This window comes from Bombus flavifrons, chromosome 10, assembly GCF_040668555.2.
Source record: "Bombus flavifrons isolate JBK064 chromosome 10, iyBomFlav1_principal, whole genome shotgun sequence".
NCBI classification, from domain to species: Eukaryota; Metazoa; Arthropoda; class Insecta; order Hymenoptera; family Apidae; genus Bombus; species Bombus flavifrons.
Genome location: NC_138451.1, coordinates 11,516,070 through 11,543,175, shown reverse-complemented (window position 1 = coordinate 11,543,175; position 27,106 = coordinate 11,516,070). Strand labels below are relative to the sequence as shown.

Genomic DNA, 27,106 nt, shown 5'->3' with positions numbered 1-27,106 from the left:
GCCAGACCTTTAACCTTAAACCCTAACATTTCTGACGGCTGGAACTATCGAGCAGTTCATAGAAAAATGGGGCAGGTTGAAATCTACGAGATGAATCTACGTAAAACACGAAATAAAATTTATTTTACTTTTGAAACACAGTTGTCGTGTTCCGTCCTCCATAAAAATACAATGGCAAACGAAAGAAAGTTCACAGGATAAAAGGGCGTAAGTTTTACTATAAGTTAAATGGTAAATTAAATTTAATAACAAATCGATAATTTTGCAAAACGGATTTATATTTAATAAGAGCAACGAGTAAATGTATTTTCCTAGAACGACTTACTTTCCCGGACTATACCCTCCATCGTACGTCTGTCTTTAACCCGAAAAGAACACCAATCGTGGTGTTGCCAAGTGCTAGCAGAGTGGAAAATTAACTTAATTCCTAGACGTATGACCGGGTGCGCGCGCGAGTATACCGAGAAAGTTTGCCGAGTTATCAGTGCATAGAATCGTTGGCGCCGCTCCAACTAATTACAAATTAGTTACAAAGCTTGCCGAGATTCGACTTTATCGATTCGTAATGACGCGTTTAACCTCATCGGTCCGATATATAGGGGATCGATCCGCGTCTTGCCTTTGCAGAGAGTAGATCTGCCTGTGTCTCTCTTGGCCGCTTTCTCTCGCTCTGTTTGCCCTTGCACCTACCGAGGAATTATGGCAAACCTTTCCACTCGCATTCCTCGCGAATCGCAGCTAGGATTCGACGATTTCCAGTCTCACGATCTTCTACACGATTTGAATGCAGCGAACGTTCCCGCCAACGTTTGCGTACCGAGACTGTTAAAATTACGTTTCAACAATTTCGATCTCGATCTCCAGCATTTCGATTTTGTTCGCCAGGGTTAAGGTTTCCTTCCAACTTCAACAAATGTCCCGTGGAACGTTAAACGAACGTTTAAAACGATCGCGAGCAAAGTTTGAGAGCGTTCCAGCGGCTCGCAGGAGAAAGGCGATGATTCGTTGGCTATCCATTGCTTATCCACGCAGGAGTAACACCGCGTGCAAGTACTACTTACGTAATACCAATTACAGAGGCTACGACACTTACGGATAAACATCGGTTCGTCACCGGCGTTTATGCATGCGTTACGGCGTCGGTGTCAGAGCAGAGCCGAGCTCGCATTTACCATCGCTTGGAGAACCCTTTGGCGCCCCTCGTAACTACGGATGTTTACGTAAATACATATCTTTATCGATACGATTAAAAAGAGCAGAGCAGCTAGCGTATAAAAGCTCGCTTTATCCGCTAAATGTAACGGAGAGCATTATATTTTAAATATTTTACACGATTTGCATATTACGCGCGTTCTTAACAATTCTTCAAACGTAAGGTACTGCGCGATAAAGTCGTAAATGCATAAAAAACTGCGGTCTAGGGATAACACGTGGCTGAAATAAGACCTATAAACGAAATTTAATAGCTGGACGATGTGAAGATTTTTGTTCTGTACCTGTGCTCCAAGTTTTTCTTTTTTTCTTCTTTTTATCGAAAGATATTCATGAGTATATAGGTATACGTATGTGTAATTATACCATACAGGAACCGTGTCTAATTAGACCACGAAATTGTGAAATCTGGATAAAGGTTGCTTCCGTAGAACCGTTCATTTTTCATTCGAGGATGAATAAGAAAGAAATAACTGGAAAGAACAAGTGAGAGTCTCAGCTTGTAACTTATCAACTCGCTAACATCGTTTTAATTACTAAATTATAGTGGAAGAGGGATGTGCTCGTATCTAAGTTACAGTAACAACCGTGACGCCACTTTGCCCTGACGTCATACGATCGGCTTCGACGAAATTCGCGACTATCGCGTTTCCAAGTGCGTTACGAATCGCGAGGCGCACGTTTCGTTGCCTCGTTACGATAATACGTATCGCCGGCTAATGAAACGAATTACGTAATTTGCATAATCGATACAATTATCGCGAAATTAATTTAAGTAATTGCCGACGTGGAAATTTCTGCTCGCGAGCAAAGTTAATGGGCCAGCATCGGGATGCATCCTGCAAACGATTCCTGTTTTCGTTGCCGACGTAAACGCGAAAATCCAGCGTTTGTTCTAATTGAATTAATACATCGGTAATGCATTGTAAATTGCATGGAACTTCACAGTATTACGAAACGCGCGAAAAAACGCATCTTCGAACTTTACGCTTGTTCTCGGTGAACGAGTTGCACGAAGCTGGTAAAACAGAATTTACATCGAGGATACCGAAGATCGGCTTAGGTTAGGTACACGGTTGCAGCGTGAATGCAACCGGCTCGTTCGCGTCGCGCTGACGAATGCCGCAGTCGGCGTCGTCTCCGACGGGCCGGATAACTCTCGCGTCGTTGGCGTCGACAACGTGACGCGTGACGTCGAGCGTAGAGCGCGAACGTGGCGATAAGCAGAGATACGGTCAAGGCCGGCTTGCATACCGGTCTGTCTGTCCGTTCTCTTTCCTGCACCGCACCGGCTCGACACCGGAATTAACGCGCGCGACCGTACACGCTCGATACGACGTCACGCTTCGATCTGGACGACGAGGACGATGAACACCACGAAGATTACAACGATCGTGTCAATGACGAGCAACAGACGATCGACGAGACGACGGACTAGAGGGAGTCTTGCACGCTGTAGAGTGGCGTAAGGCCATGGTTACAGCGGATGCGTATTCGGACGAATGAAACGTCTGAAAACTGCAATAACTGTATATTACAAACTATACATACACGCGATAACGTCCGTAGGTATTTTTAGACGACTAGTTTAACATTTTTCCAAAGATCGATATTTTTGTAATAGTATTTTCAAAGTTACGACGGACGAACACTGGCTACAAAATGTATTTGCACACCGCTCTATTTGTTTATTTATTCGTTCGTGTAGTGTACCGATCAATCGAGCCAAAGTATTTGAGGTTTCGCATCATTCGGTATTTTCGTGCGACCTTATAGATTTTATACTGTAAAGGTGAAACATGAAACCTGATAATAAAGGAAATTGCATCATTGCGAAATAAAGGTACATGTACGAAAATATCGTCGTGGCACCGAACCGCGATCAAATACTCCGATAAATTGCAACTGAAACAAAGTCATATACCTTCGTCGTCCAAATTTCGTATTTACCTATAACGACACTTACGATCTACACGAGCTTATACAATGTGACTAGAAAGATTTCTAACGTTCTAACGTTCCAACATTGAACAAACCTGTTTAAAGTCTCGCTTTCTCGCGTATATCTATTAATAAATTTTAACTATTGTTCGCATGGGTATCTGCCATCGACCGAGTACAAATTGGCGAAATAAACTCACGAAAATCGAATTAAAGAATATATTTTACATATCGCGAATAATTTACAAGCGTCCGAACATGTTATCAACGGCAGCGTAGATACGTATTTGATTACATTGACGTATTGAATTCTTGGAAACGTCAATTCGTCCGAATAAGCGTCCACTGTAACCATAGTCGAAGAAGGCCGGCCTCGAGAGAAAAAAAAAAGACTCGTCTCGATTCGTTTCGCTTCCCCTCTCAAGCGTGCTTCGAATTCGGCGCGGCCTTCGTCAGAGGAGCAGCGCGATTGGTCCGACTGACCCACTGCCACTGACCTTGAGCCCATCCACACACCGACCGTACCAGCTCCCTCATCCAACGCTCGGACTTTCGGCAACATGTCCGACCAAACACGATGCGGCCGTTTCGAGGAAGCCAGCGAGAAGGAAGAGACTGTCTGTCTGGCGGATTTGCTCCGTTTCCACGGAAATTCTCTCGCCATGTGCAAAATCGATCAGCTGATATTCCAACGAAGGATAATCGACGTCGAGTGAAAATGATATATTTTCGATTTGTTCGCTGTCCGGGAAAGAAACAAATTGTTAAGATTCGTAGCAGGATATTCGTTTATACTTTGTTCCGTTATTCTTATTCCTTCGCTATTCTCCTTGCTAATTGCGATCTTCGGTTTAGATGCGATTTTAATTAGATGTAACCTTAGATAATGCCAGATATAGTCGCTTGCTAATTGCGCTCTTACTTTGTTCAATGTTATTGCAAATAGCAAAGTATTTTCACTCGGTGTAGCGACGAGTGGAATAATGAAATTTATGCAACAGGAGAATCGAAGACGCAAAAATGTGTAGAATGCACGTAATACGCAGAGACGTATGAAACATTCAGTCTGCCTATAGATAGATAAAACGTTTTCTATCCAAGCTGTATCTTTTTAATTGTGCTCGTAAAAGATATGAATTCGCGATCTATGTACTAATTAAGTGTACAAAAGGTGCGGGTAAGATAAATTTCTTCCAAGCTTCGTTGCACACGGTCGTTTCGACGAACAGCGGAATAAAAGAAACGCGCGAAGGTAACGCAAGGAATCGATCGATTATAACCGACTTAACACGGAGAAAGAATTTCGAGAACGAAAGATTCCGTTCGACTCGATAACGCGTAGATAAGATCGTCATTGTCCCGTGCGTTCGCCTTCCTTTCCTTTCATTTTATTTGTGCCCGATAAATAATTCATGCTCCTTTTCGAGGGAACAGCGTGTACCTCGTAACCTTGTCGCGCTCCTTGATCCCGGCTCGAGTGAGACAACGCGGTCGCCGTCTCGATGATCGTTCGAGGGCGCGAAATTCGTGGCGAAGGTTCGCCGAGGGTCGATGTGAAACAGAAGGACTCGATACGAAATCGTTTCCCATGCACCAGGCCTTGCGCGTTGTCTCTCTCGCGTTTCTCTTTTCTTTCCTCCTTCTTTTCATTCTCTTTCTTTTTTTCCTTTTTCTTTTTGGAGCCACCTAAGAGCGTTGTTGTTCGCGCCTTGAAAAATTTCGAAAGTGCCGCGCTCGATCGATAACCGCGCGTAACTTTCGCCGATGAAGATCGCGTTGGAAAAATTGGTAAGAAACAAAGATGGATAAGAGGCAGGCAAAAAGGGACACGTGTGACGAAAGTTGGGCACGTTCGGTGCGTTCGACTCGAATCTAAAACGTTGACGAAGATTTGGTGTGCGTGGCTCCGCCTCCTACTCCTATCCAACCCATTCTAAACAAATGAATCATGCTCCAAAATGGCCGACTGAATTTAGACGTCACGTGGCATCGACGTACGTGCCCGCACGCACACACACACACACACACACATACAAACACACACGCACACGCACACGCAAACAACCGTGTATCCGACCGGAGCAGTTCAAGCTGCGGCTGTGAAGAAGAACTCACGCATAAAATGCCGACCGTTATATCTTGTTCGAGAGCTTATGAATAACGCTCCTTTGCTCCCCGCCCTTTCGAGTCGTCGCAGATTGACTATCCTCAACTTTATCGATCGATCGCGCGATAAACGTCGCTCGTGAGACTTTCGATTCGCGAGTGCAATTGCTATACGGAACTCGTTTAGCGAATCGGCTAACACCGCGAAACGGAAATTAGAGAAAATCGGTGAAATTATACACGATAAGCACGGATAACGAAGCTCTGTCGCCAGGGTTAAAAAAAGAAAATGTTTAAAACGGAATTAGCCACTAGACGGTACTAAAATTTCAAATGCTCTAATTAACCAATTTAGCCATAAACCGCTTTAGCCATAAAACGTCGAAAGTTTCAAAAACGTCGAATCAACGTCTTCGACCAGTGAACGATCATGTACGTAGACAGCTCTGGTTTAGCCGGTCGATTTTGACGAACGCGAGCAAACGACGCGTTAAGAAGAAGACGCTCGTACGTAGTAAATCGTAAAGAAAAAAAAAAAAAAAAAAAAAAAAGAAAAAGAAGAAGAAAACGATCCATAGACGAACGTGGATCTAATCGTGAAAAGCGTTTGAACGAAGTCGGAGGCTACAGTAGGCGTAGATTTTTCGGTACGTGTAGCCAGACATTGGCTCGCAAAGAGAAAGGCAGCGGTAGGAGCTGGCTGCCCACATAACGACGCGCTAACTTGGAAGGCCGGTGGAAAATTTAATGTCAAGTATACATGGAATTGGTTTTGCGAGATTAAACGGCAATGTCGGTACGGTCAAATGGTGTGCCCTTACTTCTCGTTTCCGCGGCGATCAGCGCGCGTGCAAAAGCGCACTCGCCAGCGTTTGTGGGGAAAATACACCAATTTCGCGCGAATTGCATAACCGTTCGCTCGTCTTTGATCGTTGTCGTCGGTTGTTCTCGTCGTTGGCTCCGACAGTCGGCACAGAAGGCGTCGACATGGGGCGTCCTATCTAATCAGCCACTTTCGACTGCCATCTTGAAACCCGAAGCACGCCGTGCCCCAAGATTATCTAACGAATTTCTAAACCGTCCGTCCGCCCGCCTCAAGGTCCGGCGTGATCGCCTCTTTTACCGTCGTGATCCCCTTCTCCGTCGTCTTCCTCCTTCCACCCTCTCCGCCCGTCGATCTCCAGCTATTCCGAGTGGTCTTGCGTAAAGTTTGAAACGATACGCGAAAAATATAGGCTTATCCATGATAAGATAAGCCAATAAATGTAATAGATAGGACTTTCGACTTTCAGCCAACTATCCTAACCGAACATAGGATTCACAGGGACAAACATGGTCGGCCATAAGTTGCGGCCACTGATAATAAATATTTGGTATCTATGCTTTTCGCTGATTTCATTTCCTACGTATGTTACTATGAATCTGTTATACTTTGTTCGTATCGTACGTGTCTCCTAATGCAAAGCAACAAGCGTAGTAAAGTTGGTTGGAATTTTTCAATGGATGTATATTATATACATGTTATATGGATGTTATATATATGCAATTAATTCTACCGAGAAATTCACCGAAAATTACGACGAAATAGCCGGTACAATTGTTAGAAATGGTCGTAGCGTACGATTTAATATAAAAACATATGTAAAATATCGAAAGTCTATAACGTTCGTGACATTTAGCGAATGGAAGAAATTTCTGTTTGAATTTTGTTATGGATTTGTAACACGCTCGCAGTCTTTGAGAGGTAAAAAAATATTTCGCGTAGCTGCTATAATACACAGTACGCGTATCTATCGGATGCTGCGATGTAGAGAGCTGTGAACACATTCGCAATCGGTATACGTAGAAGCGGATGACATACTATTCGCGAACAGCAGCGACGATGCCCCTTAAGACGGTGTCGCGAAACGAAACAATTTTTCTTCGGCTACACGCGAAGCGCACCGCTGTATATTGCGTGCATAAGTAAAGAGAGGAAAGAAAGAAAGAGAGCGAGTTCAATTACTGGAGGTAAGAAAGAAGCGGGCGGATTAAACGCGGCCAGATAAAAGTTATAATCGCGTTTATCGTAGATGCACCCATTAATGGGATGTTCACGGTCAATTTAACAAGATTTTATCGTGACTGTAACCGCGGCCAAACGATGCGTATTTTCAGTTAATAAATTATAATAATTAATAGACGATACTGGAGGATGTAAATTTCAAAGGCCGCAGGTTCGAGCTGTGTATCGCGTGGCGGTCGCTTGGAAAGACGTCGATCCGCGTGCAACTGTGTGCTGCAGTTTTATTCGCCTCGTACGTGCCCGGATGTTGCACGCCACGTATTTATTGTTCATCGATCTCCAGAAAAACTAGCAAATGGACGCGGTGGCACTGTGCGTCGTAGCGATTAGCTTTTAAATTTCAAATCGCAGCAGCAACTGCATCAAATTGTCTCCTATTAAAAGTGTCATGGCCACGGTGGCGTGCGGAGGAGCGGGGAGGAATGGATCAGGCGGGTTACCAAACGTCTGCGCGCGTGTTCTCTTGCGTGAATCGCCGCTGCCAGCCTCGCAGATGGAAATGTAAGCGGCCAGTGAAAAATCTTAGAAACGTTTGCGGTTTATCGTTTATCGTACCTGCAAAAACGGTCAAATTTTTCCCACATTTTAAGCAATAACGCGTCCCTTTAGTCGGAAGATAGACTCGCAACACGATGGTGCCGACGTTACAATAGATGATTCATAAGTACGTTGATTTATTGACGAATGAATATTTAATCGTTTGTGTAAAAACACTCGTCCACAGCTTCTCGATTTCATTAGATGTGATTCTTTCGCGATATAATTTCAAACACGTATAGAGAAATTACGTAACTAATAGAGAAATGAAGATATTATACCTGGAAGAATTAAGGATGCTAGAATATTCTTTTGTTCTCTGTGAAATATGGAGAGTCTTTGTTACGAGACCCCCGATTCGCAAAGTAACGCCAAAAGTCGGAGCTATTCTTTTCATCGAAGCTGCTCGTTGCACAAGTTTTCGTGGAAACGATCAATTTCCTATACATGGCGCTCGAAATTTTAGCAAACGAAATTTGTTCGACTGGCTGGAGAAACGTAGCGAGGCGTTCTTAAGCTGAATTCTAGAAGGATCGCGTTTTACGAGGAGAAGGCTGACAGGAGCGGGACTAGGAAATCGATAAAACTCGCATGTAAGAATGCATTAAACCGATCTATGACCGTAAGACAAAGCAATGCGACTGGAACAGGTTCCGGGGAGCCGAACGCGTCCCTATACGTATCGTGGCTTTACGAAATGAGCAAACGTTCGCTCTAAAGATAGTAGTTGATGTCTTGGAGTAACGCAACGCGTTAGACTTGCAGTCGCGCTAGCAAAATAAAGACGAAATTCACGAAACCTTTAGTCGATTAAAAGAGAAATTTCTCTTCGTTGTTGTCAACCGAGCGATACGAAGTACGTTACGTCGATCAAAAGCTGTTTCTTCGTCATTATATTAGAATACTTTATCTACCGACATGTCCAATATTTCCACTTATATATTTTTACAATGTTACACACATTCCTTTTTTATATCCCAGCGTCCTTTCTTATATATCGTCGTTGCGGAATGGCAGATGGCCGAGTTCTCGATCAAATTTTCAACGTCTATAACTCTCTGGAAAAATGACAAAGCCACACACGAAGCAAATAAATAATAAAAATTCGCCCGCGGATTCGCACCGAGTCGCAGACGAGACCTGACGTCATTTCCAAAATGCATCGAATTCTTAACATTTAGAACGTTCGACGTCTGTAATTTTTTCCAAAATAATCTCGCATCCATATCCGATACATATCCTCTGAAATAATCCAAATAATCTAAACAATAATAATAATAATAATAATAATATCTTTGTCCTCGCCATAAATAACAACAAATAAAAACGTGCCACGGAGCGCGCAACGTTTGGGCGCGACTTTCAAAATGTGCGCCAAAATGTAAGCGAGATAACAGGTCTGGCTTGGTGGCTGATCCAGAAAACGATTACAACGACGAAGCGAAACGATCTGACAGAGAAACTGTAAATCGAATGATCGTACGGTGGCACAAGCTTCTCATTACAATGCCGTGTGATCGGTCGTAAGAAAAGAATAGCGGTTCGAAGTATGTACATACTACTCATAACTGGCGCTCGTCGTTGGTACACCGGAGTGACCGTGCGTGAGCGGTTGAACGTCGAGAACGATGGCAGTGACGAAGGTAATGGTGTAGTGGTCGTGGTCGTGGTCGTAGCGTCAACAACAACGACGACAACGACGACGACGACGACGACGACGACAACGACGACGACGACGACGACGACGACGACGACGACGACGACGACGACGACGATGAAAATACTGGTAGAAAGACGAGGATGACTATGGTGACGGTGGCAACGGGCGAGAACGACAACGTCGACGACTATGACTACGCTAGGAGAACGACGACGGCGGCGACTACGACTACGACTACGAGAGGATCGACAATGAGAACGGCGAATAGGTGGTACGTAGTGGTAGTGGTTAGGCGAGTAGAAGAAGGTCGCGTGTGTTGGTTACGTGGACGATACACATAATGGAAAAGGTGTAGTGGTGTTATAGTAGTGGTAGTGGCGCGAGTCGGTGGTGAGGAGGATAGCGGTGGTGTTGTCGGGCGGTGGTGGTGGGACGAAGATGGTGGGGTGGTTGGATGGCGGCGCTCCTAGCGCGCAAGCCGCACCGTCCGACGCGGATGCAGTTACGGGAGCGCAGCGCGACCCAATGCAACTCGACGAACGTCGCATATCCGGAGCCGGATCAAACGTCGAGGCCTGGGCAAGTGGTGCGTGTGCGTGTGTCGCTTCATCTCCCTCTCGCCTGTGCGCCCGTGAAACACGCGAGAGAGAAACCAAGGGGGAGTGACGGGGAAAAGACGGATGCGAGAAGTAAAGCCGAAAAGAAACGAACGAAGAAAATGAGAAACGGTGTTTCCCTCGGCGGTGCGTAAGCGCGTCTTCGAGAAAATAAAAAGAAAACGGAAGACGAACGAGCAGGAAGGAAGAAAGAAAGAAAATAAAGGGAGAAGAAAACGGTGAGAGAAGAGCGACGGAGAGAGAGAAGAAACCTGGCGAAATAACCTTGTGGAACTCGTGCAACAAATACATTAAGCAATCTCGTTGTTGTTTCGCTCCTCCGATCGAGACGAACCGCAGTTGTCGTCGTCGTCGCTGCTGCTGCTACCGCTGCTGCTGCTGTTGCTGTTGTTGTTGTGCACGCGCGCCGTGATTCCGCGCTTCGTACTCACGCCCTCGCTGCATAAACTTCTCGTTTTTCGCTCCGTTCTTGCGGCCAAGGCGTACCGCTACGAGCAAGAAAACTACTCGGTTTCAAGGGAGGAACCATCGTCGGCAAGTAGAACGATCGACGGATCGTACATATCGCGAACGATCGGAGAAATAAAAACGGAGCCGGTAGAGGCGGAAAAGCAGTGGGAGAAAGAAATAGGAAGACAAAGGTGGAACGAGCGAGTAGCGAAGGAAGAACTGGCCGGTGTTAGGATCGTCGTTGGTGGCAGTGATCGTAGGAACGGTGGCAAAACGCAGATCCGTCGGTGAAATTCGCGCGCGCCTCCAATTTCCTGTGGCTCGGATTGCCGAATCGAATTCGTGGCGGAGGGAACGGAAGACGGAAGACGGGAAAGGAAAACGGTAAAAGAGCAAAGGGTAAAAGGAAAAACGAAGGAGAGGGAGAAAGAGGAGAGTACCAGCGACGCTGTCGAGGATCGGAAGGATCGAACGGAGGAGAGCAACAGGCTCCTAGCGTGGAAGGAAGACGGTGGAGGGGAGGCGGTACAACTGGAGAGTTCGGTGCAACCGTCGATTCCATTTCGTTAGTTCGCGCTCGGTCTCCTTTTTCGTACGCGTGTCAGTCTACGAGCGGAGCTACGTTTCTCGTTGGAGACCTTGTCGGTTCGCGGCCGTCGATCGTTTCGCGGTCGCGCCTGTGTTACGTTCTTTGTCTCGTTTCTGTTTCTCGGTGCGTGAAAGTATAAAACGACGCCGGAAAGAGAGGAAGAAGCACAGAGAGAGGAAGGAGGAAGAAGAAAAGGAAGGAGAAGAGGAAGAAGAAAAGGAAGATCGCTATTTAATTCGAAGGAAAATGTCAAGGAAGATGCGCGACGAGCGCGGTTACCGGCTCGACGCGAGAGTGGCGAGCCGCTACCAACCATTCTGAGGACCGAGCGCATCGCCGATCGTCACGCGAGAAGGAAGTGCAACCCGTGATTCTTCCTGTCGTGAGAGTGAGTACCGGCGATGATTGTTTTTCTCGTTCCCTGTTTCGAGAAAACCTCGAACGAATCATCGTAGAACGAATCGCGCGAGTACAGCACGCGTGTACGCGTGCACACGTATATATACGCGCCAGTGTAAGGGTTTTCTGTCAACGTGTGTACAAACGGCCGCGTACACGCGTACGTGTCCGTGTGAGCGCGGTCGCGCTCGCGCGCACGAGACACACCGAGAGGGAAGAAAGGAAGGGGCCGCCAGAGGGGGAGGGCGTGCGAGTAAGACAGATTGAAAGCTAGGCAGAGGGGGCGAGGGATTAGAGAAAGAGCGCAGGGGCCGAAGAGGAGGAGGAAAAGAATAAGGGGATAAGATAGAGACGGAAAGAGGAGTGCCCTCGCGTGCGCCTGTGTGCATGCAACGAGCGTGTGCACGTGTCATCGTATGCGATTCTAGGTGCGTGAGAGAGCAAGAAAGACGAAGCTGTCGGGTTGCGGAGAGGAGAGGTCGAAGGGAGGGAGATCGACAGGCCACAAGACGCACTAGAGAGCTTCTTAGACACCAAAATGGCCGAAAAGACGGTGCGCTCTTCGACGAGCCACGCCACGTCTTTTTTTTTCTTTTTTCCCTTTCTTCGCTTCTTTTTTTTCGTCGTTTCACCCACGCGCTTACACCGTTTGCATAGATTTTCCCTGTGCAGAAACCTTCATCCTCGTTCCACACGGTGACAATTTCAACTTTAGACGGAAGTAGATAGTGTGTTCTTCGTTGGTGGTACGTTTTGCAAATGTTTGATGCGCGTTCGCCTCGCCGGTAGCCTCTTATCGGTGTTTCGTCTACGATCGTCTACCTTTCATTGCCGAGTCCTCCCTCTCGTATAACGAGTGACCTCATTACGTTCGCTCGAGCCGGTCTTACGTCGTGTCCGTTACGTTTCTCCCTCTGGGATTCTTCTGGTTTCGATGTCTGGGCCGACGTTGGTTGCCAGGTGTCTGGCAGCAGTTCCGAAATGTCGCGCGACACCTCGACAAAACGAAAAATCATCCCTTTCACGGCGAACGATTAACGTCGATGGCACTTTGTGCAGCCAAGAGCATCCAATAGCAAATAGTCGCGCTATATCGCACTCTAGTCTATCGTGTACTCGATGTTTCACCATGTTGCTCGAGTTTCGCGTAATAATCCAACGGATCCGATCTGTCGTTTCGGAACGTTTAAAATTAAACGATTTCTCTCTAATTTGCAAGTGAAACAGTCGCGTATACTTGGTACAGGGGACGCACTCGCAAACGATTGCGAAAGTATACGCAATGCGTCACGTGTTTCGCAGGGGAACCTGTCGCTCTGGAACACGTAACGACCGGTACTTGTGCATTTTCAACATCCAAGGGCGACCGAAACGCGAAAGTCGCGTTCGCGCTCTAGCGAAAACCGACAGCACCGCCAACTTGAATAAATTCTAATTGTCCACGCGTTATCGCCGACCAACGTTCGAGTTAACCGAGTCCGAGTTATTTTTCTGTGAATCGTTCGATTCTTTGCCTCTATCGGTTTCCATCGACCAACAACCAGGTTCCAGCTGCAATCTTGGCGAATGTCGGAACGAAATTTCCTTTCGATAACGACACACCCTGTCGTAGCAGGCAAACAGATTCCCGACTGTTTACGTGTTAGCTGTTGGTTACGTTATAGCCGATCGAGCGATGCACGCTTGGTTCGCGAGGCAATTAGAACACGGATGCTGGGAAAACGAGACTCACGCCGGCCGCGATTATATCGTGCGGTGCAGCGTTTCCGGTAACCGTTGCTTTTTGTTCGCGATCCTCTCTTCAAATTTTCATAGACCGTTCGCCGAATCGTATCCGCGCAAAGAATTTTTAGATAAAAGAAGAAACCGTGACATTCTCGAGGACAATAAAAATCGTGCGCAACTTAGGCGGGGACCGGTGGACGTTAACGAGCGTTCGGTTAGCTGGACGATTCATTCTTAACCTCGAATTCGCTACGATAAAGCTCGCCGGCTGGTTCTTGATAAATCGACGCGCGGCGTTCCTCCGGAAATAGCGAACGTCTGCATTTATGTCAGTCGAACGTTTCACGAGCCGTCGATGTAGACATTTATTGACGCGATAACTTAGTAAAATTAACACCGGTCGCGGGAAGGATAACACCGTGATTAGGAGCAAATAGAAGGTTCAAGTTCAGCCCAAGTATCGCCGTGAGTGAGAAAAACGAACGTCTTTTTATAGATTTTCTCGTCTGTTAATTTCCATTTATTTCTTCGACTCGGGAACTCTTGTTTACTGTTGTTGTCGTTCAAAGATCGCTGTATGCGACATTTCGTATTATTAATGATTATTTAAATTGGTGCAATTAACGCGTCATCGATTTGATACAACACGATCACTCTAATTCTTGAAAAGTATTGCGACAAATCACGAAGAAGCTGACGGTGTAATTATCGAAGAATATTTATACACGATATACAGAAACATATAAAATATTCCAAAATGTCCTTTTATTATTCGGCTTTGCGATTAAATATGTAGGTATTTTTCATTCCGTTAAACGTATTAAAAATAATTATTTATTCGATCTTACATAATTTCATGCATTTACCAACTATTTTTTACGATACATATCTCTGAAACTAACGAGTTGTTTTCTTTCTAACTACGTATATCAATCACCGAGTAACGTAAAAATCAAAAACCAAGGATCCTCCTTGTTTTTCCTCTATGCTCTTCGCTCAACCAATGAAACAACACCGTACTTACATTCCAACTTTTTAGCCGTGCTCGTAAAAATATGAATTTGCATAACTATCCACGCTTTACCAATTATAAACGTTGTTCACGTTCTTTCGCTCTTATCTGTTTTTCGCATAATTTTCCGAAGCGACAAGATTCCGGCTGATATTTAATTCCAAGTTTGTTGGAAACTTCGCATCAGGTATTCGAATATTATTAATTTCCTAGAATCCACGGCGATTTCCAGAAAGCGATGGCGATTTTTCGAGCGCGTGTCACGGAACGTTCAACGACGATACGACAACATTTTCGAATGAAAATCTCTCGTCTGAAAAAAAAAAAAAAAACACGCACACGCACGTAGGTATCGCGTGTCGCGATATCCAGAATTTTGTTTCTCTGTCTCCGTCAGTCGTGACTTCGTGGCGACGACACCTTTATTCGAACGCTTTTTGGACCGTTGTGCGCGATCGAGAAAGTTTCGAGCGTTTCATTGACAGACCGCTGTTTTCAATCACGCTGTCGATGTAAACTATCGGTGAATATCGTCCGCGGATGCCCGAAATTTCGCGTTACTACGAAATTTCGAATGTAATAGACGAGAAAAAACAAAAAAAAAAAAAGAAAAAAAAAACGAAAAAGAAAGAAAGGAAAAAGCTGAAACATGGACGCATAACGCCTTTCATAGAAATTTCAACGACTCGAGCGACGAATGTTGCAATCTAAATTTAAACGGGCAGTACGTTCGATACAGAGATCGTCGAACACGTCCAATTCTAGAAGCGACGTTTCGCAACTAATGCGACGAAATGCCGCGCGAAAGAAGCGGCCGATCGATATTAATTGTAAACAGCGCCCAATCCACCATGTCAAAAGTATACAAAGGATCGTGAGAAGCAACATCGAATCGGGCAAACGATTGTCGCAACTGTATCAAATAATAGCGGATTTACATATCGCGTTCGGCGTGCACGTGACAATTATTCATGTAATCCGTTGTCATCGTAGGCCTGCTATATTCGCATGATAATAACCAATATGAAATTCTCTTCGCGTGTTGACACTGGACTACATGGAACGGTCGGAGATCGTGTGCGGCATCTTTAAATTTCGAAATGAACCTATTTACATTGAAAGTACCTTCGGTGCCTTCGATTCGATGCGATCCGAAAATTTCACGTTTGCTCTCAACCTCTTCCCTATCAGCGTCCACTGTAGCCCATAATCGTCAAAAACATGCATACAGCCTACTGTTTTATCGCTCGATTATTTATGTCCTTGTGTTTTGAACGTTCGGAACACCTCGTTGCAAATAGTCCGTCACATCTCGTCGAATTTCTCATTTCCAGCAATTACCAGGCCACGGATTTTTATGCATTTCAAGTGTAAAAATACACGGAACGTAGGAAATGTAGAAAAATATACAAATTATTCGAAGCATCGTATTTGTTCTAATATTTGTCGAGCGAAACGATTATCTGTCCGCCGAGGTTCCATTTTTTTTAAACGACCTTCCTAAAACTATGAATTTTATTTACGAGAATGTTAATAACTATCATCGAATTTCGCCGAGTTTAAATAGAAAAGTATATTACGGTTACCGTGAAACGACAAACGCTACACGGCGTACGAACGCCGTACCGAAGAAATTATACCTTCGTCGCGATTATTTCGTTCATCGTTCGATAGAAGCGTTCGAGAAGTTGGCCTCAAAAATCAATATCGAGCGTAATGTTTCAGCGTAAGTAGATGCGAGGTTCGCACGGTTCGCACGTAACTACAGCACGTATCTTTCCACCTAGGTCGTTTGGAAATCCCTCAAGTCACCGGGACTAATTTTGAGTCCCGTAGTTCACGGTGAAGTTACGATCAGCCGGCGTAGCGTCTTGTTTTAGAAAGCAGAAATTTGCCTTATTTAGTAGGTTAAACTAGAAAATTCGGTTTGACCTCGATTTAGAACGACAGGCATAGCGTGTCAAAGTCCTTAAGTAGCGGCGAGAGGTTTCCATCGAGCCTGCAGTCCGAGCTTCTCCCACCTCTGTTCCATTCGAAAATGCCGAGTTCAATTTTCGCGAACTCGAACTCGGTAACCGGGGCCGTGGAAAAAAAAAAGATAGCCTGGTGGTTTCTAAAGTACGTTGCGCAATGTTTGCAAACGCACGATAAAAATATTTACAGTGCACCGAATAAGGCGAAAGAAATGCAGAAGCGTTGGACGTGGTTTCGGGAAATCTATTGTACGGTTTTACGCGTCGGGAGCCGCGATCGATGTGGAAAACAGACGTGACATTCGCGCGTTGCGTGCAAATAAATAGTGACTAACGAAAAAAGAGAGAGAGAGAGAGAGAGAGAGAGAGAGAGAGAGGGAGAGGACAGAAGGAAACGCGGATCAAAGTACGATGGCGAAACGAGCGTGGATGTAATTCGTAATGCGCGTAAAACAGAAAAAATTGGTTTAATCGAGTCGGTATTGAATTACAAAAGTAAAATGCGATAAACTGTCGTGCATATAATTGGCGTGAAATGATAATTCGGTGTGAGGTTGACGGCGATTGAACGTCGTCGCGTGTTCACTTGGCCGATGCGAATTTGTGAGAAAAATGAAACAACGGATAGACCATCGGCGCGCGTTGGCCGCCTAGTCGCGTCTCGTTTCGTCTCGTCGGCCGTCAATTCATGGTTTTACGCGGACGAATAAAGATATTAAATGAAACAGAGTTTTACGGGTCGCGTAAAATCCGAAGTCAGCATTTTTATGTAAAATAAACACACCGGTGGGCCCGTTTGAAATAACGATAATTAAATTCGAACGAATCGTAATGGACCTTTTTCATTTTAATGTTTCGTGAAAACAAAATGTACGCCTGAAGTGCCCTTTCGAATATTTGCATCCCGCGAAATTCCATGGAACAATACGCGGTCGTGAAAATGCACGTGAAAAATTAACACAACCAATTTGCCGCGCGCCACAGTTAATTCTGTTACGCTTCGTCACATAAATTCGCCAGAAAACCACGATACTACCAGCATTTAATTCCAACAATGGAATCGCGATATCCTGTAAAACGTGTAAGTATTCCTCGATACGACCGTAATTTTCGAGAAATCGTTTATAATTTTACCCCGGCCGCTCTGCTACACCAGCCGCCGGCACAGTACGAACGAAAAACAAGCGGAAAAGCTAAATTGCAACGGAGGAGGATAATTCGTTTCCGCGGAGACCGCTAGAAAAATGCGATTCTTTATTTCAAAAATATTACACGGCGCCGGAGAAGGGAACGGGGCAAGGGGAACGGGGGTAGGGGCAGGGAGGGAGGGGGAGGGGAGGGGGAAGAGGCTCGCGTATGACCGCGCGGATCGTTTGCACTTAGCAAAAACCTAGTTGGATGCGGTGTAAAAAAAGAGGCAAACGAAGTATGTCCGTTACGTTTAAGCGCAAACCTTTAGTTTCTAAGCCCGGTGAGCAACAGGTTGCGCCATTGTGACAACTTGAAAACTCCGCTTCCACGAATATTTTCAAAATTCTTTCTCTCTGCCGGTCCTTTTATGCGACCCCGCGTAGAATTATTCTTCATTGTTTCCCCCGAGTTGCGAATTCTCTCACTTGCCTGGCCTGTACTTGAGACGCTGACGAAAGAATTCGAATTGCGCAAAGCTTTTCAATTGGAAAGAACGCCCCGGAATAACCAGCGCGGAATAACCTTTCCCTGGCTACGCACGCTACTCAAGGACTTTAATGATTATTACTTACGCCTGGCCTGACGACCACAGCCAGAAACCGAATTCCTTTGTTGCCCGCGGGAAACCCGGTGTTTTCCGACCCGCTACCTTCTCCGGCTCGCTCTGTTCTCTCGCGTTGCGCCTCTCTTTCTACGCATCGGCCAACCATCAACCGGTTCGGTCCCTGGTCGAAAAAAAAGTCCTACTTGGGCATTTATTATTGAAACAGAATAGAATTGACCTACTTTCCGACTTTGATCATTTAGTCTAGGATAAAAGGCCCTTCGGGTACGCGTATCGCGCTGCGAAATTAACAGAGTTCGGCTTAAATCGCAAATTCTACGTGACGTTTGACAGAATAATAGAACAGAAAGGAAGCGAGGCCAGGTAACAAGCGATGTCTGTTCCACGTTATGCTTACGATTGCAAATACGTTGGAACATTTCTTTAATCGTGTTCAAACATATCTATCAAGTTGTACGAACGTTCCCAATCTACTAATAAGAATTTCTCCACGCGTTGTTCCAATACCACGCGATTCGTAACGTGGGAAAAACACAATTGGGTCGAAGATGATCAAAATAGCGCAACAGAATTCGAGAACATAGTCCTGTCGAATCGCGTGTTTCTCGAGAAAACCTTTAACATAAACTTGAAACAAGATCATTACACAAGCCTGGCCGAGGATCATAGCAGCGTATCTTAGTCGACTATTATCCTCCCCATGGAATAGTATTCTACCTTTATTATTCCAAGAAATTCATTATATTTACTCAAATCATGAAAACGCATTGCTGATTTGCCATGAAGCCAAAGGAGCCATACCTAAGTACGCGTTCTCCGAGTTTCGATTCTCATCGCCCTATGCATCGATAACAATTTTCCCTCGTTTCCTTCAGGCTTACTAGCTTTTACAACGATAGAGAGATACGAACATTTCTATCGAATTACGATCCTACCGAAATATATCCGCGAAACGACTAGTCGATCCAAGTACATTCATTGTGTAACGTTGGATTTTGAACGTCGTACGTTGTCAAAATTGACCCGAAGGCATCTCGGAGGCGCGTGGAAGAAAAGCGCGAACGCGCGCGTTCGTCCTGATCTAGAGACGTCACGGCGCGGATCCGAATCCGCGCGAGCAAACGCGAGAAGCGAGCGACGAGTGGTGCGCGACTGCACGTGGATTCGCTCGTAGAAACGACGATGCGTCGGTTAACTACGGTGACATTCAAAATGTTTAGCCCAGAGCGTGTGCTGGCTCGCGCAGTAGAATAGGCAGAAAACGGATGGATAGGCCGCGGCGAGCGAAGAGGGTGCCAGCCGACAGACGCGCAGGGCTCGCACACATCCACGCACGCACCAGTGCGTTTCTGCATACGTGCGGTCGCGCGATCCGCTCGCCAGCGCGCGCGTGTTAGCAAAATGGCCGGCAGATTTAGACTTACGTAACGCTTGCATGTGCCGAACGCGGCCCGGTGACTCGGTCCCAGCTATTTCGCTTCGATGACGGCCCGCCATGTGCAGACTATCCTGTCGAAAACCATCGCTCACTCGTCGTCGACATCGTCGACCTGCTCGTAAATAAGAAACTATCGTTAGCAATTGTATTCAATACGTGACGAGTGGACCGTGCATTTTTGTTCAAATTCATGCGAAACAAGGAAAGATGGAAACCGGATAAGAAATTGTTTTACCTATCAAATAGTTAAACAACAGCTGTATATTTTATACATTTTCGTAAACTACGCTCTATTTTCTGGTTATTCGGATTTCTGCATAAAAATTTGTACAGATTCGTATCTTTATGTTCACGCAATTGGTGCAGTTTAGCTCTAGGCAGGCTTTCGCTGAATCTTTCGCTTGCCAAATGTAGTAACAGATACGCTACTTTCGATATTTCGTATATCTTTGTACGTTGCTTACATGCATTTCGCGTATCTCCGCACATTAGAGTTTCCCGCAAATGCGTAAAAATCCGCGGTCTACCTGCTCGTAAGTCTGGAATCGAGAATCCGCTCGTATTTGGGTTTTTCTCACGCAAAAGTGAAAAACCGCAAGGCCTGCACGATGAATTCATTTAGATCAACGAGCCGTTTCAAGGGTCAGCATATTAAGGCTTACGTAATGGCTTCACGTGTCGAAGACGATACGAAGCATCTTTCTTATCGTTGGCTAAAGTGGCGATTTCAATCCTATCCGTTCTTTGTCCCTCGTAACGTTGCACATGTATCGAGCGCGAGTCGAGGGTTGTTTCGATTCGTAGTTTAATCGCGGGACCTGTACAACGTGTTTATCGTATACGTAAGTTACTGTAGCGTTGGTGGTTGGTGTATAGCAGTTGGATACGACGCGAGTACGCGATACTCGTTGGCGAAAAATCTGCCAAGATCGACTCGAGCCATGGCAATCGCGTAAAGGATTCATACGAAACTGACGGTTATAGAGCGACTCGTGAAACTTTGCATCAAGTCGTTTGAAAAACCGCGGTCTATAACTCTGGCGATCGGAATTCGTTTCGACGTTTTCTTTGTACCACTCCTCTGACAAGACTTGTCTTTCCAGTAGGACAGCTCGGTGTGTGCAGCGATTAAACTTTCAGACGTTCCGCGTGCGGCGCCATACTATAAATTTGAGCCGCGATATCGAATATCGTTCATAGTGAAACGCATACACAGGTATCCCCCTTATAACACGGTGATAGTTACACCCTCGCTGGAAAATCTTAGAACGATCATTACTAGACTACGGATATTCGCGTATATTTGGATTCAACGTTTCACAAGTTTAGAGGATCTACAAAATATGCTGAAATATATGAGATATTGAAAGTAGAGCATTTATCATGACATTTAGTAGATGAAACGAATTTCTATCTAGATTTCACTTGTTCAATTGTATTCATAAAAATACGAAATTGCATAGAAAAAGTTATGGGTGAATTATATTTGAATAACATTTAACGTTTAACTTTATACTTTATGAAATATAAGATGCGAACTGTTGAGACATAGATGACGCGCGCTGTTAATATATTGACAATTTTAAAGAAAATTGCGTGTAATTTAAAATCCATAACATATATGAAATGTGAAAAGTTCTATTAAAAATAGGAGACGCGTCCTAAGATTTTTGAACACGAATATATTGCGAATCCCTGTTATACGAAACAAACAACTAGTACAAAGGATAGGCTTATTGCAAAGATCAACGAGTTACCCTATTTTCTTTTCACAATCAAAAGAAATATTTTTGCTAAAAGAGTCAGTAAATTAAGTGAAAGTAGCTACTCTGTATTAATATCACACGTACATACGTTTTGTCCTTCATCGCCGCTTGACATCGTTAAACGAGAGGCGAAATATCTTCGTCTCCTGAGCTTCGTTAATTTACGTATGAATCCTATTTATCTCAGTTGTGAAAAACTGTCATCGACTTTTTATCAGGAAGCTTCGAGTTGCTACTCGTCTACAGCGAAAGAAGTTTCGAGTGCGAAGGATTGATACTTCGCGAAGCAAAAGCGACTTAAAAATTTTAATATTCCAAAATTCCGTGCGCGAATCTAAGATAACGCGCACGATGAAAAATGTGAAACGACGAACTTAAAAATTCTCATAACCTACGTGCCATTTCGTACGGGGTTCTGGCCGATGCTCGAACCGTATAGCGAGACGTTGTTCGCGGGATACCTGTACGTGTGTATACACGTACGTATACTACATTTGCCGTCCAAAAGTATTTAAGCCAGAGCGGAATTAGAAAAATGATCGGTAGATTTAAGCTTGCGTAACTTCACGTGTCCCTCCTAGACAAGGTGTCCTCGACTGAAAGTCTTCTTCGAGTTATTTTTATCCGTGCTACGCACGTACGTGCAGGTCATATCGGGTATTCGAAATGTTAATTAGCCAGGGAAACGTATGGATTAGTTAGACGCGAGATGCAAAACAGTTTGATCATCGAGCACCGTCCGCTAGCACAGATCGCTCTACGTTCCACGCATACCTAGAAATCGGTTTTCCGTTCCGGGAGCGTCGTTCCTTTCTTATATATTCTGGCGACGTGGAAACGCCAGAACGAAGAGAAGGAAATAGATATTTTGCAGAGTCGAACGAAAGACGAGTAGGAGGAGCATGCGTCTGATAGATTGCTGCGAACTAAATCAATCTCGATCGCGCGTCTATTTTCGTTTGTATTGTTCGCCGGAATGGCTACATTTATTAATCGCAAGAGTCCTAACATTTTGGATTCTTGCGTCCGTGTTCAAGAGAGCAAACGCTTTCGCAATTCTCGTTCAACCTTTGCTTCATTTTTCATCAACGTCGATTTCATTCTTTCCATATTCGTCGTTACGCTCATAGGGCTGTAATTATATCGCAGAAAAACTGTATTTGATCGAATCACAATGTCGTGGGACTTGCGTCAACGATTTTTTGAGAACGACGATAGGAAGACAAATTACGCGCGTCGCTTCGATGGATTATTAGCTGAAAAGTAGAAAAAAGAAATAGAAAGAACGTTCGTGGTTTTGTTCTTGCTATGAATGACTGCAGATGTGCATGGATTACCGCAACACATCTGCATGTCGCGTATATCTATACGCAACGAGAAACACCAACGCAATCACATATGTGTAACAACGTTCGCACGGCTATCGTTATTGTTCATCGTCGATAAGACATTTTCCCCAACGATAAACATAGATTCTTCGGTTCGTTCGAAAGTTGATGAAAATATTCATCCATCAGATTTCCCATCGCTATCGATACCAACTCCCTATATACGCTACTTTCGATAAGGGAACATTATATGGTGTTCGAGCGAGTCATCCGCAATCCATTAACGCAGAAACAAGCTCGATCGACGTTCGTCCTCTATCTGGTCCAGGTTTAGAAACGATCGACCTCTTTCGTTTGCTAATTAATCGATGCAACTGAGAGAGAGAGAAAGAGAGGGAAAGAGAGAGAGAGAGGATCGTCGCGCCAAACGCGAAGAATATCGCTTAGAACAGTTGAAACGTTTATTTTTACATTTCCTTTCTGGACATGGCTCGATGAATAAATGCAGCATTCGAAGAGTAAAGCGACACGATCTGTATTCCCATCCAGATACGCATCCTGCCTTGTCTAATGGCACGATACTGCTTCCTATCGACTTTGTAGTACGTGTACTATGCAGAACTGAAAAGAGAACTAGCGAAATGGCACAGGACACTTTACTTGTTTCATGTGATACACTTGCGCTGCTCGTAACTAGATTGCAGATATTTATGCAAATTCGTATTTTTATCGAAGTTTAAAAAAAAAAGAAGAAAAAAAGAAACTTAAATATAGGTTTGTTTCACCTAGCAAATATCGATTATAAACGTGTGCCGTTACTTCAGATAGCAATAGTTTACGTATTTTCTGTTATTACGCGTATCCTGCGAAATTTTGCAGATTTATTCATAAATGCATAAAAATTCGCGGTCTATTCATCGTGGTTGTGTAAACTCTTTCAAACTTGGGCAAATGATAATTTAGACACCGACGGGGAAATATAGCGACGAAAAAGATATTCAGCAAATCCCCTTGACATTTTCTTTCGTAAAGGCGAGATTAAAAAACTACAATTCAACGATATAAATTAACTGAAAGGTGACCGTAAAACAAGGTGATCCGATAGCGCAACGTTTTCTCTGCAAGTGTGTTCGTAGCGTGGCATTCTTTCTCGCGTTTTCGATTTTACAAAATCGCCGCTTAGCGCGACGAATTTTCGAAACTACGCCGCGATGATAAAAAAAGGAGTAGAGCTGGACTTTGACGCACGACGACGACGACGTTGTATAGGTTACTGTCCAGGCCGCTCTTTAGACCAGCTAATGGACCAAGACTCTATTAATATTGATAATGGCGAAAATCAGGCCAATAAGCGGCCGTGGTACTGATCGCGTTCGAGGATACGGTGTCTACGTACAGATTAACTTGCACCACGGGCACAGACGTCGGTTTGCAGAGTAAACGATCGACCGACGTTCTCGCGAGAACTCGTTCCGTCTCTTTCTAACTTACCAACGCCAACCAAACTGTTAACTATTCCAACGGATACTCATAAATATGAGTTTGAAAAACGCATTTAAAATGCGCTTTTAATTTACCTAGTTAAAAGTATCTGTTACGTGTTCCAGTTCCGAATCTCCGTCGTTGATTTTATTGCTATTTCTCGAACGGCAGAGAGAAGAGGAGAGGAGAGGAGAGGAGAGGGAAAGGGAAACGGGAAAAGAAAGTAAGAAATAAAGCGGAAAAGAGAGAGAGAAGGTGAAACGTTAAGAGGGGAAATAATAATTTTCTGTGTTCGCCGGTTTCGTCTGCCGGTTCACGTTTGTTCGTAGTACTTATTAAGATCTTATCATCGGTGACGTAAGTGTTGGACTGAAACATAGCGCTGTAAGGCTAGGCTGTTCCACCAATTTTGCTGGTTTTTTGCCTCTCTTGCGTCACCGTACAAGCCACGCAAAAAGATTTCAAGCAAGATCGACGTCGTCGAATTAATCGTTACAGCATTAAATTACACGCTTCTGCGCGCTAGTGTCGTTACCGGTGCCACGGACTCGCTCTCGTTCACGATCATCTGCAAGATTTAATCGATGTTTTTCTAACTTATTTGTAATCCGGCCGGCTGAGAAGCTAGCTTTTCCATTACAGATTATACGGAGCATGGTAACCGTTCCATAAGCTTCGAGTGCAACGGACGTTCGTCAACCGTAAAGCAGCGTTTACTAATTATCGTAGCTGCCATTGACACGCGCTTAATAATAGAACGCCGAAATGTTATTAATCGTAAGTAACTGGCCCGGGGAGCAACTGGCATCGCGATTTCTACATTTGAAAAATCTCGGAGAGTGGTTGACGAAGGTCTGTTAAACTCGATCGTTATCTATCGACGTGTAACGTTCAAAGAATGCTATAATTAGACGCTTCGAAGAATTAACGCGATCGTGCAATTTATCCCGTTCTCGAGATATATCTCATAAGAGAAGTGTACGTTTCGAAACTTTGAAGTAACATCGATCGACGGCCATAAAACGCGTTGCCACAGGACGTATTACTTCTATTGCTAGATGTAACGGGCAACGTTCAAACTTGTTTCGTTGCCGAGCTGCTAAATTGACAATGAACGATCATGCAAATTAGCCTGTACACGAAATTACGGAGTTGAGAACGGCGGAAAGACAGAGGGGAGTGGGGTACAGCAACATCAACGCTGATTCTTCTTTTTTTCTCCTCTTTTTAAAACGAAACGTTAGTGCCAATAGCAATAATCGACGTTTTATTATCGTTCTCTATCGAACGAAGAGATGGAGTTACGCGTTATATATATATATATATATATATATATATATATATATATAGCGTTATTTGTACCAGCCGGATAAAACGTTTGTCGCGGAAAAGGGAAATTTTTTTTATAACGGGACATTGTTACAACGCACGATTCGATTCGTGGGACACAGTGTCGTTGCGTCACGCGAAATTTCGTTATTTCTAAATTATCTGTGCAGTCGTAAAGTTATCTGGCAATTGGCGATTGCCGCGCACGCTGCAACGAGTGGAAAAATCTGGAGCGACGAAATTAACTTTCGCCAATCGTAAACGGACTCGATTATAGATTGCACTTCTTCAGGCCGAGGCTAAACAGCGCCGCCCTCGTATTTTCCTTCCTACGATCCCGCGCTCCACCGCCATACGAGCTCCACGTCGCAGCTGCATTTTTATCGATTCTTTGGAGGCCTAAGCCTTCCACCTTGACGTTGCTTCAAAATTCTACGACCGACTCTATCGCGTTTCACCGACGAATTAATCTTTACTTTTATCGCTGCTCCCTGGTGCGCGGAATTTCAGAGCCTGCGAAGAATTCCGAGCCCATCTTTGCTTTTCCGGGGGAACGTTCTGGTGAAGGGGACCGTAACGCAAATTTGCGAATCGATCAAATTCTCGTTGGATGTTTCCATGCGTGTTTCCTTCCTATCACTTGCTTCGAATTGATAATTAGGTTTACGCGATAACGCTTAAAGAATCGCGTTCTTTCTACGTTCACAAAATGAAAAGAAATTTAACCATTTCGCATTTATAACGCGACCTATTTCAATTATCAAATATGTATTACAGCTGCGTATCAATTTAAAATACACTCAGGACTTTTATACGTATTTGCCGAAGCTAAAATTACAAATTCGCAATTATGAGAAGTTTTAAGATACGAAAAATGCGTACGATACGCTTGATACGCGAAAGCGTACGAAATATCCCAAAATTCTTCGCAACATTTATTTAGTAAATAAATCTCCGGCTAGATCCTACTCTCTCAAGACTACCCATAAAAAATTCTGAATTTGCATAAAAGTCCGTGCACTATTTATAACATTCTTCGAAATCCATACGCCTGTGAAACGAATTTATTACTCGACCCAATAAATCGTCAGCCAGTGACCAATATTGTTACCCTGACCGTCGACACAGCCGCGTTGTATCGCGTTTCTGGAATGGTTTCCGCGCGTCTCGCGACGATTCGCGGCTGAAACGCGCTAGCCGGCTCGTTCACGCTCGCTCGTCTGCATGCGTGCGTGCAGCTCGCGACGAGCGTGTGGAGTATCGCGAAAGATGGTGAAAAAGAGAAGGGGAGAAGGAGCTATGTTTTTGCGTCAGACAGTGCAGCACGCAAGTGCATTTCGTCGGACGAGTCGCGACGCCCGGAACGTCCCCATTCTAGTTCGACTATCTACATCGCTATAAGTTTACGTAACCGCACGAAACCTGTCAGCTGACATTTTGGTGCTAACCAATGGTGACTATTGTCTTTCTCCTTCTGCGCTACGTTCTCGTCTATCGCCGCTAACTGGTCGCCTCAATTTCTAACATTCCCAACCAACCGGATAGTATAGACGTCTGTCTTCTGCTAGATGCGCTCGATCTACGTACCTTGACTCGCGCGAATACTGCGAAACACATTTTTGCTTAGATGGACGAAAGGGGAGACACCGGTAGCTACAAAAAATATTGCCACGCCATTGCATTTATTGCATTTACATACTAATTGCATGTTAATTATCATC

At 44.6% G+C, this 27,106-nt stretch overlaps 1 protein-coding gene across 4 annotated transcripts in view; it reads left to right on the top strand.

Moving 5' to 3' along the window:
* Nucleotides 1-27,106, top strand: part of Eip93F (Ecdysone-induced protein 93F) — a 103,737-nt gene that overhangs the window by 8,319 nt on the left and 68,312 nt on the right. For 2 of the 4 annotated variants that reach the window (XM_069122450.1, XM_069122445.1), the window contains exon 1: nucleotides 9,161-11,565. The exons of 1 other annotated variant lie outside the window; for it this stretch is intronic. The gene's annotated coding sequence lies outside the window, so the exon portion shown is untranslated. Of the gene's footprint in view, nucleotides 1-9,158; nucleotides 11,566-27,106 lie in introns of those variants that run through there. One more of the 4 variants, XM_069122447.1, reaches the window with a different exon arrangement.